Source organism: Phacochoerus africanus, chromosome 1 (assembly GCF_016906955.1).
Source record: "Phacochoerus africanus isolate WHEZ1 chromosome 1, ROS_Pafr_v1, whole genome shotgun sequence".
Lineage (NCBI taxonomy): Eukaryota > Metazoa > Chordata > Mammalia > Artiodactyla > Suidae > Phacochoerus > Phacochoerus africanus.
This window is the reverse complement of record NC_062544.1, coordinates 112,757,550-112,773,604: the sequence shown is the minus strand read 5'-3', so window position 1 is coordinate 112,773,604 and position 16,055 is coordinate 112,757,550. Positions and strand designations below refer to the sequence as shown.

General features: G+C 45.1%; 1 protein-coding gene across 3 annotated transcripts in view; it reads right to left on the bottom strand.

Annotated features, from left to right (window-relative positions):
• The window catches only part of RBM6 (RNA binding motif protein 6), a 120,260-nt gene extending 110,163 nt beyond the window's left edge, over nucleotides 1–10,097 (bottom strand). The window contains exon 1 of one of the 3 annotated variants that reach the window (XM_047774680.1): nucleotides 9,963–10,097. The gene's annotated coding sequence lies outside the window, so the exon portion shown is untranslated. The remainder of the gene's footprint in view (nucleotides 1–9,962) is intronic. The other 2 variants (XM_047774677.1, XM_047774699.1) reach the window with 2 other exon arrangements.
• Between the last annotated feature and the right edge of the window lie 5,958 nt (nucleotides 10,098–16,055).

Here is a 16,055-nt window from a genome sequence, read left to right as displayed (position 1 = left end):
GAGGTTCCCAGGCTAGGGGTCGAATCGGAGCTGTAGCCACCAAGCTATGCCAGAGCCACAGCAACGCTGGATCCGAGCCACGTCTGCAACCTACACCACAGCTCATGGCACTGAGCAAGGCCAGGGATCGAACCTGCAACCTCATGGTTCCTAGTCAGATTCGTTAACCACTGCGCCATGACGGGAACTCCCCAAGAATCATTCTTAAAAGTTTTTTTTTTTTTTTTTTTTGGCCACCCGAGGCATATGGAGTGTCTGGCCCAGGGATCAGATCCAAGCCAATCACAACCTATGCCATAGTTGCAGCAACACTACATCTTTAACCCACTGTGCTGGCTGGGGAATAGAACCTGTGTCTCTGCACTCCAGAAAATGCCACCAATCCCACTGTGCCACAGCAGGAACTCCAAGAATAGTATTTATGGAAGGCAAAGTTCTGCATGTTGATTACTTTTTCTATTTTTCTTGCTTTTTAGGGCAGCACCCACATGGCATGTGGAGGTTCCCAGGCTAGGGGTCCAATCAGAGCTATAGCTGCCAGCCTATGCCACAGCCACAGCAACGAGGGATCCGAGCCACGTCTGCAACTACACCACAGCTCACAGCAACACCATTTCCTTAACCACTGAGCGAGGCCAGGGACACAACCCACATCCTCATGGATCCTAGTCTGGTTCATTAACCACTGAGCCACAATGGGAACTCCATACTGATTACTTTAAAAATAGACATGCCCAGGAGTTCCCGTCGTGGCTCTGTGGTTAACAAATCCGACTAGGAACCATGAGGTTGCGTGTTCCATTCCTGGCCTTGCTCAGTGGGTTAAGGATCCGGTGTTGCCGTGAGCTGTGGTGTAGGTACAAACATGGCTCAGATCCCGCATTGCTGTGGCTCTGGTGTAGGCCAGCAGCTACAGCTCCGATTAGACCCCTAGCCTGGGAACCTCCATATGCCGCACATACAGCCCTGGAAAAGACAAAAAAAAATGTATATGCACACACATATGTATATATACATGCCCACATTCTCTCTGGAATGCTTTTGTGTACCCGCAGACTGAAGACTGTAGTTTGAAGGATATGCCCTTGCCCTATCACTCAACTCTTTCTTTCTTTCTTCTTTTTTTTTTTTTTTTTGGCTGCACCCAACGCATGCAGAAGTTCCCAGGCGATGGATCAAACTGGAGACACAGCAGCGATAACAATGAATCCTTAACCACTAGGCCACCAGGGTACTCCTTTAACTCCTCTTTGACCTATATTATCACTATGCTATTTCCTTTCTGTTTGTAAACTATTCAATTCTCGCTCATGCAAAACACACACTTTTAAACATTAGTTCAGGAGTTTCTGTCATGGTACAGTGGAACCGAATCCATGAGGAACCACGAGGATGCGGGTTCGATCCCTGTCCTCACTCAGTGAGTTAAGGATCTGGCGTTGCTGTGAGCTGTGGTGCAGGTCACAGACACGACTCAGATCCTGCAGTTCTGTGGCTGTGGTGTAGGCCGGCAGCTGTAGCTCCGATTCGACCCCTAGCCTGGGAACCTCCATGTGTCACAGGTGCGGCCCTAAAAAGACAAAAAAAAAAAAAAATCCAACTACAGAAGCTTGGACCTCTGCAGAGGCACATGTCAGATCCCTGGCCCAGTGCAGTAGATTACAGGATCTAGCACTGTCCTATCTGTGGCATAGGTCTCAGCTATGGCCTAGAGTCAATCCCTGGCCCAGTAACTTGCAGATGCCTCGGGTACAGCCATAAAAAATATGCAAAGATAAAAAAATACCTTTTTTTAAAGGCAGTTATACAAAACCATGAGGATTTCACTAGAAACCAAACTGGCTGGCTGGCACCTTAATCTTAAATTTCCTTGCCTCTAGAACTATGAGAAATTTCTATTGTTTAAGTCACCCCGTCTATAGTATTTTGTTATAACAGTCCAAGCTAAGACACTGGGCAATCAAAAAAAAAAAAGTTTTTTCCCATTACTAGAGCTACAGCCCACCTATACCACAGCCACAGCAACAAAGTATCCAAGCCTCGTCTGTGACCTACACCACAGCTCATGGTAAGGCCAGATCCTTAACCCACTGGGCAAGGCCAGGGATTGAACTCACAACTTCATGATTCCTGGTGGGATTCATTTCCGCTGCACCACAATGGGAACTCCAGACATCCGGCAATCTTATCCATTCCCAATTTAACCACCATAACTACCAGCTCTATGCTTATAATTTCCGCGTCTCCATCTTCAGTTTAGACCTCCCTATAAAAGTACAAATGCCTGCAAGAAACTGCCACTTGACTATCCCATGGGAATCTCAAGCTCTTGTACAAATTAGACTTTATTACTATAGGGAGACATTTAAATACTTCATTAGAGTTTGGTGTTTTTTTTAATGAATAGAAATTTTCCAGTCTTTAAATATACTTATATCCTGGTCCCTTACACCAGCAAATTACAGTCAGGGTCCTAGTTTAAAAGTGAGTTTTGTGGGAGTTCCTTGTGGTACAGCAGATTGCTGTGACCAGTATTGTAACTGCAGTGACTTGTGTCGCTGCTGTGGCATGGGTTTGATCCTTAGCCCAGGAACTTCCATATGCAGATGTGGCAAAAAAAAAAAAAAAAAAAAGCAAGCAAATCAGTGGATACTAGGACTTGCAGTCATAGTGGGAAGTGAGTGGGAAGTGAGGATTAACAACAAACAAGAACTAGGGAATTCTTTTTTTTTTTTTTTTTTGCTTGTTAGGGCTGCACCTGCAGCATATTAAAGTTCTCAGGCTAGGGGTTGAATTGGAGCTGCAGCTGCCAGCCTAAGACATAGTCACAGCAACGTGGGATCCAAGCTGAGTCTGCAGCCTACACCACAGCTCATGGCAACACTGGATCCTTAACCCACTGAGTGAGGCCAGGGATCAAACCATGTCCTCATGGATACTAGTCAGGTTCGTCACTTCTGAGCCATGATGGGAACTCTAGGGAATGTTTTGAGATGTTGGAAATACTCTAAATCTGAATAGTGATGATGATTGCTTCAAAATGAACACTTAGAATAAGTGAATTTTTTATAGAGTTCCTGTCATGGCACAGCAGAAACGAATCCAACTAGGAACCATGAGGTTTCGAGTTTGATCCCTGGCCTTGCTCAGTGGGTTAAGGATCCTGCGTTGCTGTGGCTGTGGTATAGGCCGGCAGCTGTAGCTCCAATTAGACCCCTAGCCTGGGAACCTCCATATGCTGTGGGTGTGGCCCTAAAAGGACAAAAAAGACCAAAAAAAAAAAATATATATATATATGTATTTGTAAATTATGCCTCCAAAATGTCTTGAAAATTTTTAAAGCAAGAATGCATTAAATATTATTACTACTGCTATTTTGCTCAAATGTTTGAAATCATAACAACATCAAGTTAGGAAAGACTTTTCTGTCTATTCCTACTCTCCGAAACATGATAATAAAGGCAAGCACAGCTGAGTGCTGACTCTGCCACTGTTACACATCTGACACAGGTTCTCTCATTTAATCATTCCAGGTCCTCTATGGGATAAGATCTGTTACTAGTCCCACTTTATGAAACTGAGGCTCGAATAGGTTGAGAGACTTGTCCACAACAAAATAACTACTATGAGAAAAAGCCAATATGCAAACTCAAGACCATGGGATTCCAGGAGCACCTGGTATGACACACAAGATGGGCAGCATCTGTGCAGCACCAGGACACGGGTTCAGTCCCTGGACCAGCAGAGTGTGTTAAAAGATCTGATATTGCCACAGCTGCAGCGTAGGACTCAACTGCGGCTCAGATCCAATCTGTGGACAGGGAACTCCATATGCCTCTGAGCAGCCAAAAAAGAAAAAAAGAAAAGACTATCTGAATCTGAAGCCCATCTTAAAATTCACATGAAATTTCAAAGGACACTGAATAGCCTTGAAAAAGAACACAGTTGGAGGAGTCACACTTCCCAATTTCAAAACTTACTATAAAGCTACAGTAATCAAAACAGTGTGGAACTGATACAAGGACAGAGAGAGAGCAGTGCAACAGAGAACCCAAAAATAAGAGCTCCCAGCGTGGTTCAGTGGTAATGAATCCTACTAGTATCCATGAGGATGCAGATTCGATCCCTAGCCTTGTTCAGTGGGTTAAGGACCTGGCATTGCCATAAGCTATGGTGTAGGTAGCATACGAGGCTCAGACCTGACATTGCTGTGCTGTTGTAAACTGGCAGCTACAGCTCTGATTCAACCCCTAGCCTGGGATCTTCCATATGCTGCAGGTGTGGCCCTAAAAAAGGAAAACAAAAAACAAAAACAAAAAAAGGAAAACAAAAAACAAAAACAAAAAAAAAACCTCACATACATAGTCAAGTATTTTTTTTTCTTCTTGGCCATTCCTGTGGCATGTAGAAATTCTTGGGCCAGGAATCAAACACGCACCACAGGAGTTCCCATCATAGCTCAGCACACAGGTTCCTAGTATCCATGAAGACTCAGGTTCAATCCCTGGCCTTGCTCAGTGTTGCCATGAGCTGTGGTATAGGTCACACATGTGACTCAGATCCAGCGTTGCTGTGGCTGTGGTGTAGACCAGCAGCTGCAACTGATTTAACCCCTAGCCTGGGAATTTCCATATGCCACAGGTGCATCCCTAAAGAGAAAAACAAACAAACAAAAACCCATACACCACAGTTGCAACCCAAACTGCTATGGTGACAACACCAAATCCTTAACCTGCTGCACCACAGGGAAATCCTCAGGTGGTTTTCAACAAGGGTGCCAAAACCATTCAATGTGGAAAACACAGTCTTTTCAATAAATGGTCATAGGAAAACTGGATATCCGCATGCAAAAGAGAATGAAGTGGGACTCTTATTCAACACGATATACAAAAGTTATCTCAAAAAAGGATTAAAGACCTAAACTTAAGATCTCAAACACTAAACTCTCAGAAGAAACAGAGGGGAAGCTTCATGCACTGGATTTGGCAATGACCTCTTGGATATGAAACCAAAAGCAGAGTTAACAAAAACACAGACAAACTGGAGTTCATCCAAATTAAAAAGTTTTGTGCTTCAAAGAACACTATCAACATAGTAAAAGGGCAACTCGCAAATGGGAGAAAATATGTGCAAACCACATATTAACATCCAGAATATATAGAAAATCTCTAAAACTCAACAACAAAAGATAACCTGATTCAGGAGTTCCCTGATAGCTCAGTAGGTTAAAGATCCAGCGTTGTCACTACTGTGGCTCAGATTGCTACTGTGGAGCAGGTTTGATCCCTGGCCCAAGAACTTCTGCATGCCATGGGTACAGCCAAAATAAATAAATAAATAAGACAACCTGATTCAAAAATGGGCAAAGAATTTGAACAGACATTTCTCCAACAAAAACATACAAATGGTCAATAAGCACATAAAAAGATGCACAAGAGCATTAACAATTAAGGAAATACAAATCAAAACCAGGAGAAACCACTTCATATCCAGATGCTTATTAAACAAAATAAAAACAAACAAAAAAACCTAACAGAGGCTGGTGAAGATGTGAAGAAATGTGAACCCTGTGCATTGCTGATGGGCATGCAAAATGGTACAGCCACTGTGTAAAACATATGACAGTTCCCCTCAAAATTAAAAAAAGAATTACCATATGCTCCAACAATTCTAGTTATAAACCCCAAGGAAATGAAAGCATGTTCACTGCTATATTATTCACAATAGCCAAAATGTGGAAGCAACCCAGTATCTATCAACAGATGAAGAAATAAGCATAATATACACATACATACTATGGAATATTGTTCAGTCTCAAAAAGGAATGAAATTAGGATAGATGCTGTAACATGGATGAACCTTAGAGACATTCTGCTAAGTAAAATAAGCCATTCATGAAAGATCAAATGTATAATTTCTGATTCTAGTTATTTTCTATTTAGGACAGACAAATTCATAAGAGATGGAAAATAAAATGGTGGTTGCCAGGGACTGGGGGAGGGAAGAATGGGAGTTAGTGTTTAATGGGTGCAGAGGTTCACTATGGAAAGATGAAAAACTTTTGAAGCTGGACAGTAATGATGGTTGCACAACAATGTGAAAGTACTTAATACCACTGATGCGTTCACTTAAAAATGGTTAAAATAGGGTGTTCCCTGGTAGTTCAGTAGTTAGGACTCAGTGCTTTCACCACTACAGCCGGGTTCCATCCCTGGTCTGGGAACTGAGATCCCACATCAGGCTGCTGCAGCTGCAGCCAAAAAAATTTTTAAAAAAGGTTAAAATGGATAAAAAGGGAGATTACTTTACACCCACTCTGGTGGCTACTGCGAAAAAACAGAAAATAACACATGTTGAGATGTGAAGAAGTCAGAACCTTTGTGTATTACTGGTGGAAATGTAAAATGACACAACTTCTATGGAAAACAGTATGGTGGTTCCTCAAAGAGAATTATCATATGACCCACTTCTAGGTATATGTCCAAAGATACTGAAAGCAGGGACATGAAGAGATATTTGTACACCCATATTCACAGCAGCATTATTCACAAGAGCCAAAAGATGTCTAGCCAATGGTCAAATAAGTGAACAGATAAACAAAATGTGGTCTATACACACCAACTCAGCCTTAAAAGGGAATGAAGACATCAATTACATCTGAATTTTTTTTTTAATTATATTAAAAAAAGGAATGATGTTTGGATACATGCTATGATATGAACGGACCTTAATAACATTACTTTAACTGAAATAAAGAACAAATATTGAATGATTCCACTTACAATCATACAAATATTATATGATTTCACTTACAATCTAGGGTACCTAGAACAGGCAAATTTAGAGACAGAATATAGAGGTTACCAGAGGCTAGATGGAGGGGGCAATGGGAATTACTTCCTTAATGGCTAGAGTTCCTATATAGGGTGATGAAAAAGTTTTAGAAATAGATAGTGGTGATGGTTTCATTACATTGTGAATGTAATTAATGCACTGCCATTTTACACAACAAAATGGTTTAAGTGGCAAGTTTTGTTGTATGTAACAAAACATATTTATCACAACTTTGTAAAAAAAATAGTAATGTAATACATGAAAAACCACCAAATTAAACACCTTAAATGGTTTGTGAATTACATCTCAACAAAACTATTTTTTTAAAAAGGTAACAGTGGTGGCTAACATTTAACTTTCTGCACACCAGGCACTGTTCTAAAGGGATTACATAAACCTCACAACAACCTATAAGGTGGCTACATTTCTTTCTTTTTTTTAATCACTGCACCTGGAGCATATGGAAGTTGCTAGGCTAGGGGTTGGATCAGATCTGCAGCTGCCAGCCTACATATACCACAGCCACAGCAACCCAGAGCAGCCCAGATCCGAGCTGCATCTGTGATATACTATGCAGCTTGTGGCAACACCAGATTGTTAACACACTGAGCAAGGCCAGGGATGGAACCTGCATCCTCATGGATGCTATCAGGTTCTTGCTGAGCCACAAATGAACTCTGAGGTAGCGACATTTCTAAACCTCAATTTACATATGAGGAACTTGAAGTTAGGTAATTTGTCCAATGTCATTCATTTAGTGGAGGAACCAGGGGTTCAAACCCTATCCAAAGCTCCTGCAATTATCCACTCTGTTTTACTGAGTCCCACAACGTGACAGGGTTAAAAGGTACCCAACAGAACCCCCGTAACTAAGTGAATGAGATGAACTACTACTCTAGAAACCTAGCAGAAAAATTAATTCTAGGAGTTACCATCGTAGCTCAGCAGTTAACAACCCAACCAGGATCCATGAGGACTCAGGTTCCATCCCTAGCCTCGCTTAGTGGGTTAGAGATCCAGCATTGCCGTGAGCTGTGGTGTGGGTTGCAGAGGAGGCTCAGATCCCAGAGTTGCTGTGGCTCTGGTATAGGCTGGCGGCTACAGCTCCGATTGGATCCCTAGCCTAGGAACCTCCATTCGCCGAGGGTGCAGCCCTAAAAAGATGAAGAGACAAAAAAAAATTAATTCTGGGAGTTCCGGTCATGGCTCAGTGGTTAATGAATCCGACTAGGAACCATGAGGTATCAGGTTCCATTCCTGGCCTTGCTCAGTGGGTTAAGGATCCGGCGTTGCGTGAGCTGTGGTGTAGGTCGCAGACGCGGCTCGGATCCCGCGTTGCTGTGGCTCTGATGCAGGCAAGCGGCTAAAGCTCCAATTCGAACTCTAGCCTGGGAACATCCATATGCTGAGGGAGCGGCGCAAGAAATGGCAAAAAGACAAGAAAAAAAAAATTAATTCTAAGTACTTGGTATACAGCTAAAAGAGTCCAGGATTTATGATCTTTAAAATTTCAAAACTTTCCAAGAGCTTTAATCTTAATACAACTCTGAATCAGATTATTAACATATCAGTTTATCCATTTAAACACTGGCAGAAAAGTATAACCTTGCTCATGTACCCTTAATAAGACTGGAGAGTTCACTTAGTAACCTCTCCATTGACAATTCTCCTATGAAAGTACAAAAAACTAGGCTCCTGGGAGTTCCCATTGTGGCACAGCGGAAACAAATCCTGCTAGTATCCATGAGGATGCAGGTTCCATCCCTGGCCTTGCTCAGTGGGTCAGGGATTCAGCCTTTCGGTGAGCTGTGGTGAAGATCACAGATGTAGTTTGGATCCCAAGTTGTGGCTATGGTGTAAGCCGGCAGCTGTAGCTGATTGGACCCCTAGCCTGGGAACTTCCATATGCAGCAGGTGCAGCCCTAAAAAGCAAAAAAAAAAAAAAAAACCTAAAACTAGGCTCCTAAAGTAAATCCAATTCTGATAACAGAGTTCTATAAAGAAGGGTGCTAAAGATGTGCAGAAACAGAGACCTAGTACCTATCCTATAAGTTAGGTGCCTAGTTAGATGCTAGTTAGTCAGGCAATGTTCAGATCCAATTTTTGTGTTTCACCAAAACCGTAACACACCATTAGTTAACTTTAGACATTGCCAGTCCTACCCTTATCAGTTCTTGATACTGCTCCCTATAGTCCTCACAAGCTTGCTAATGTTTACATTATTAAACCATTCGCACTGGTGGCACTACTCAACAGGAAACTGAAAACTAACAAACCTAGGGCACAATCCAGAGTTCAGAAAATGAATCAGGTGACCAGGTGCATCAGTCTACTGAACTCCACCTAGATCCCGAAACTCTGACCTTCACATGCAAACCTGGAATATGCAAAAACACAATTACCCTTACAGTTTATGTACCCTACAAAACGAGCCCTTTTCTAAAAAATGCACACCCAGAGTTGAGTTCAGTAGCACAACGTCAATTCTAAAGTTTAGAGAAAAACGGATTTACAATGCCAGAAGCAATTTAAAGAGTAAATACGAGAAAACACCCCTCTCCTCCCACATTCGACCAACGGGCACAGGACCCATCAGACCACTCCCCAGCCTCCAGGTTCTACAGCCCCGCGCGCTGGGCAGCGAACTCTCGCGCTCTGTGGCCTAGCTGAACCCATTCGTGTCTATCCAGGTAGGGTGAGGTTACGTGCTAGGGGCAAGAAAGGCTCCTTCTAGAGCGATGCCTCAAAACTGGGTCGGATTCCTCCAAAAGCAGGGAAAAAGAGGAAGATAGGGCCGCCTGCAGCTCCATAGACTGAGAGCACCGAACGGGACCCACGCGCCTGCCCCAGACCCCGCAGCTGGCCGCCCCGAGACAGGACCGGTAATTCTACCGCCGCGCCGCTCCGCCCCGGGCCCGCGACCGTTCCGGGGCGTTCCTCCCGTGGGCGGCGCCTCCCTCACCACACCGCCACTTGGCTCTCTTCTTCCTGGCGAGGCCGCGGCCGCCCCGCGACACCGAAGCCGCAGCTTCCAGGCCGCGCGGGCCCGCGACGTCCAGAGCGGCCTGGCAGGCCGGCTCCCTCCCCGTAGGCTCTGGCACGCCCTCTCTACTGCCCCAAACCCTTACCGAGGCAGCGCGGCCTCCGCGGCCCGCTCCTCCTAATCCTCAGCCGCCGCCACCGACCCAGCGTCGCGGAGACTGGAACTTCCTCGGAGCCGGGCCGCTGCCTCCACAAAGGCGCCGCCGCCTTCAGCGCTCTGCCCGCCGGGAGATGGAGTACAGCTGCTGGTCCCGCCGACTCCACTCCCGCCGTGCCCCGCGCGGGGGGCAGGGGGCGGGGCAGGGGAGGTGTCCTTGCCTGCGCGGGGTGGGGCGTAAGGGCACGCTCTTGCCGGTGTCCAATGGGAGGTCGCGCTTTCCTGCCTCCAGTCCACTGGGGCTGCTGGGGGTTATGGTTTGTAGTGTAGCCCGCGGCGGGCTGTCTCCCTACGCTCTCTGGAGTTGAGCAGCGCGCGTATTTTGTGGTGGGTTGGCCTTGTCCAGCTTTGCTCCCCGCCAGAACGCGGATACGGCCCTGGTCTGCCAACCTTGAAAACGCCTTATTTTCCGTTAGTGTTAAGGAAACAGAAGGGAGCCTACTCCATCCTAAGCCTTCCGGGGCGGGGGCTTTTGGCCCACACAGGAGCCTTGCTCCTCATCCTCTTAATCCTGGAGTGTAGCCCTATTGCCCAAGATCCAAGCATAGGTGCGAGTGATAGGATAGAAAAGCAGTAGTCAGGGAGGCTCGTCCCCTTCTTCTGATGGGTTTCCAAGTTAGGCATCCCCAGCTCAAGAATACCAGGTGGGTATCATCCATGTTAAAGTTTCAGTAGCTGTATCTATGAAGGAAAATCCACTCAGTTTCCACAGGGCCTGGATAGCTCTTGGGCAGTATGGCCAGTGGTGACTTGTGCAAAATCACAGGATCCCTCTTGCAGCTCACAGCTAATGTTTTTCAAATGGCCAGCTGCTCCATGCTTCTAGGAGGATTGTCTACTTTGTTGAAAATGTTTGCTGGTTCCAGCCACCTGGTATCTCTGTTACTGGACCCTCAGCCTAAATTCAACATCATAGGGTCAAATAAGTCTGCCGCAAGAAAAGCTGTAAATCATTCTAAAATAAAGACTTAACTGTAGAGAAAAGAGATTGTTGGATTAAGTTACCTTTCCATTTTTTCAGGCATCTTGTTTGGAAGTCATTCTTTCAGTCAAGAACTGTACGAAGCATCTGTTGTGTGCCAGGCACTGTATCAGGTGCTGGAGATATAGGAACTTGAACAAAGCTGATAAACTCGGCTGCTGTAGTGGAGATGGGAGTGGGAGCAGTTACTAAAGCCAAACAAATGAAATAAGATATACAGTCTCTGCTAAAATGAGTTGTTTCTGTAAGGAGGGAGATGGAAAGCTGTTTGGAGGGCTCTGAACAGAATTAATATCACAGCTTCCCTGTAAACAGGATCCCTCTTGCTGCTTTGTGGAGAATTGGCTGAAGGTGGACAAGGAAAAAGCAGGGTAGCTGGTTAGGAGACTGCTGTAGTAATACAAGCACAGAAGGACTTTTACCCTTGTGGTCACAGTGGCAACAGGAGACATGGACTGGGATGAGGGGAAAGAGGGAAGAATATGGGACAAGCAATTTTGTTAGAAGCAGCAGGAGCTCAGTTTTGCGTAGGTTATTTCTGATGCCTATGAGATGAGATGTGGAGTTGGCAGTTGGTTACATTAGAGTTCAAGTAAAGGTCAGGGTTAGAGATGCAATTCTGGGAGGCATCAACATATCACTGGTGCTGGTATTTAGAACCATAGGCCTGGAGTTCCTACGTGGCTCAGCAGGTTAAGGGTCCAGCCTTGTCACTGCTATAGCTCTGGTTACAGCTGTGGCTCAGGTTCGATCCTGGAACTTCTACATGCCACAGGTGTGACCAATAAATAAAAAAATTTAAAAAAGCCAAAGGCCTGGATGAGATGACCTAGGGTATGAAGGAGTGAGCATGGACAGAAGGGCAGAGTTCCAGCCCTGAGCCCTGGGACACACCATCTTTGAGATTTCACGGAAGAGGAGGAGCATCTACACAGAACTTTGGCACTTTGACTTTGCTTCCCAAACTGGGTCATTATTGGTGGATTTTTCATTTATCAGATAGTACTTTATCCTCTAAAGAGGTAAGTAGGAGTTCCCGTCGTGGCACAGTGGTTAACGAATCCAACTAGAAACCATGAGGTTGCGGGTTCGGTCCCTGCCCTTGCTCAGTGGGTTAACGATCCGGCGTTGCCGTGAGCTGTGGTGTAGTTTGCAGACGCAACTCGGATCCAGCATTGCTGTGGCCCTGGTGTAGGCCAGCAGCTTCAGCTCCGATTCGACCCCTAGCCTGGGAACCTCCATATGCCGTGGGAGCGGCCCAAGAAATAGCAACAACAACAACAAAAAAGACAAAAGACAAAAAAAAAAGAGGTAAGTAAAGTTAAGAAACTTATTATTTTTGGAGTTCCCGTGTGGTACAGTGGAAACAAATCCAACTAGGAACCATGAGGTCGTGGGTTCAATCCCTGGCCTTGCTCAGTGGGTTACAGATCCGGTGTTGCCGTGAGCTGTGGTGTAGGTCACAGACACGGCTCGGATCCTGCATTGCTGTGGTTCTGGCATAGGCCAGCGGCTACAGCTCTAATTCAACCCCTAGCCTGGGAACCTCCATATGCCACAGGAGCGGCCCTAGAAAAAGCAAAAAGACAATAAAATAAAATAAAATAAATAAAAAGACAAAAAATTTCAACTCACATTTAAAAAAAAGAAACATTATTTTTGCCTTATGCCCAACTCCTTGGGAAATAATAATTGCTACCCTTTATCACAACTCTGTGCCTGGTATTGCACTAACACTTCATTGTCTCATTTAATCTTCACTATAACCATGCAATAGTCCCTTTTATAGTTAAGGAAACCAAAGCCCAGAAAGATTAACTTGCCACAGCTGGAAAGTAGAGGTTGTGGGGGCTTCCAACCCAGGTCAGTCCTACTCCAAGACTCATGCTCTTGACTACTTTCCCCTTTTCCTTTTCCTTAGGGTGATTATTAAGGGTTTTCGGAAGAAGCATCTGGATTTTTTTTTTTTAACTTGTGCCCATAGTATAAGTTTGTTTATATTGCCTAAGACCAGTAAATATGAGCTATTTAGAATAGTTGACACAGAACAGCACGCTCACCTGGAGTGGGAAGTACAATGTCCAGCTGCACAGGTGGATTAGCTCACTTTTGAGCCCCTAAATCCTTACTCAGCAAAGAGGCAAACATTGTGCTGCCTGTGGTTCATTATTGCCTTGGTCTCATTTGGGGCCACAACTCTTGAGCATTGCAAGTAGGGACAAGATGAGAGACAAAAACCAGGAAAAAGGGTTCCCATTGTGCTCAGTGGTAACAAACAAACCCAACTAGTATCCAAGAGGACGCAGGTTCAATCCCTGGCCTGGCTCAGTGGGTTAAGGATCCGGCGTTGCCATGAGCTGAGGTGTAGGTCTCAAACTCGGCTCAGATCCTGCATTGCAGTGGCTGTGGTATAGGCCTGCAGCTGCAGCTCTGATCCAACCCCTAGCCTGGGAACTTCCATATGCCACAGGTATGGCCCTAAAAAGACAAAACAAAGCAAAGTAAAAAAAAACAGGAGAGAGGCAGATGATTCAAAGGCCACAGATGAAAATTTCCAGCAGAGCAGGAAAACAGCTGCCTTACCCAGAGCTGTAAAGTAATGAAGGCAGGAAGGAAGTCCTCTTCAAAATTTCCAGGGAAGGACTGAATATTCTTTTTTTTTTTTTTTTTGTCTTTTCGCTATTTCTTGGGCCGCTCCCGCGGCATATGGAGGTTCCCAGGCTAGGGGTCGAATCGGAGCTGTAGCCACTAGCCTATGCCAGAGCCACAGCAATGCGGGATCCGAGCCGCGTCTGCAACCTACACCACAGCTCACGGCAACGCCGGATCGTTAACCCACTGAGCAAGGGCAGGGACCAAACCCACAACCTCATGGTTTCTAGTCGGATTCGTTAACCACTGCGCCACGACGGGAACTCCTGAATATTCTTATTATTAGATCAGACTACTTCATATTATATAACCTTCTATTTGTATGAGGGGTAACTGCTGAAGATACTGAAAGAGTCATTAAAGGATTTGCCCTGAGTCACACAAGCAAGATAGCAATGGGGCTGGGAACAGATCCCAGTCTCAGGACATAATCAGGACGTTTTGCTTTAGGTACAACCTCTTCACAGGACCTCAGGTTCTGTTTTTTCTTTTTCTTTTCTTTTTTTTTTTTCTCTTTTTTGCCTTTTTATCCAGGGCCACACCCGTGGCATGTGGAGGTTCCTAGGTTAGGTGTCTAATCAGAGCTGTAGCCACCCGCCTACAGCAACTCAGAATCCAAGCCACGTCTGTGACCTACACCACAGCTCACAGCAACACTGGATCCTTAATCCACTGAGCAAGGCCAGAGATCAAATCTGTGTCCTCATGGTTCCTAGTTGGATTCGTTAACCACTGAGCCATGACGGGAACTCCTCTTTTTCTTTTTCTTTTCCTTAGGGCTGCATGTATAGCATATGGAAGTTCCCAGGCTAGGGGCTGAATCTGAGTTGTAGCTGCCAGCCACAGCCACAGCCTCAGCAATGCTGGATCCAAGCTGCGTCTGCGACCTACATCACAGCTCATGGCAACACCAGATCCTTAACCCACTGAACCAGGCCAGGGATCAAACTCGAATCTTCATGGATACTAATCAGGTTTGTTAACCACCAAGCCACAACAGGAACTCCACCACCTTAGGTTCTAAAATGTCCCCTCAAACTATGAAAGAAAAAAGATCTGGGGAAGGACAGAAGTCTTTTTCTTTTCTTTTTTTGGTGGATTAAAAGAGATTTATTGAATACACTGCTAAGGGAAACAGCAGGCAGGATGAGAGAATTGGTCTGCCCCCAGGACGGAGGTCTTGTTACTTTTGGTCCAGTCCCAGCTAGTCCTCACTACTGTTATGGTGGAGATGACATGTGGGGTCTATGAAAGTCATAGCCTAGACAAAACAGAAAGCTGAAGTTTTGAGAAGCTCCTGACCTGGAGGTTCTGGGTAGCCTGCTGTTTGTGGCAAAGCCCAAGGCATGAAGCAGGATCATATAGAGCAGCAGCCATCATGGAATTGACATGTATTACTATTTCCAAAAGACCAAGATTTATTTCTTGGAAATTCTGTCAACAGAAAGTGACCTTTAGAAAGTTTTTTGACAGTCAATAGGTGGATTGAAACAGAGGGATTTTTGTTTTTGCTTTATTTTTTGGCCACATACACGACATATGGAAGTTCCTGGGCCAGGGATCAAATTCAAGCCACAGCTGTAACCTACACCACAGCTGTGGCAATGCTGGATCCTTAACCCACTGCATCACAGCAGGAACTCTTAAACAGAGTTGTAAATAACAACCTTATGACACTGTTACAAGTAGCCACAACAGTTTGTTCTGAGAGTGTCCTAGGATCAAGTGTTAGCCAGAAGCATATGGGGTATAGGGCTACTTGCTTGGCTAAGGAGATGCAATTCTTTCACATGACAGTGGGGCTATCTGGTAGAGCTGATGTGCTTGAAAGCAAGAGTGAGACTCAAAGAAGCCCTGAGGTCACATGGAGACTGTCAAGACTGATCAGGTATGTTAGAAAACTTTAAATTTGTCTTCTATGGGGATCATTTCCATGGGGTACAGATTCTGATTAATGGAGCATAGCCAGGATTTTTTTTTAAAGATATTTCTGTACCAACAAGAACATAGGAGATCTTCTTGGCTTAAACTCTTATAATATGGCAAGATTCATGAGAGCAAAAGCTATATAAATGGGAGTTCCCATTGTGGCTCAGCAGTTAATGAACCTGACTAGTATTCATGAAGACTTGGATTCGATCCCTGGCCTGGCTCAGTGGGTTAAGGATCTGGCATTGCCGTGAGCTGTGGTGTAGGTTGCAGACGCGGCTTGGATTTGGCACTGCGGTGTAGGCCGGTGGCTATAGCTCTGATTCGACCCCTAGCCTGGGAACCTCCATATGCCTCTGGTGCAGGCCTAAAACACACACACACACACACACACACACATACACACATATATATATAAAGGATAGTTGCTCTAAGGGAGAGAGCCTGTCCTCTTGGGCT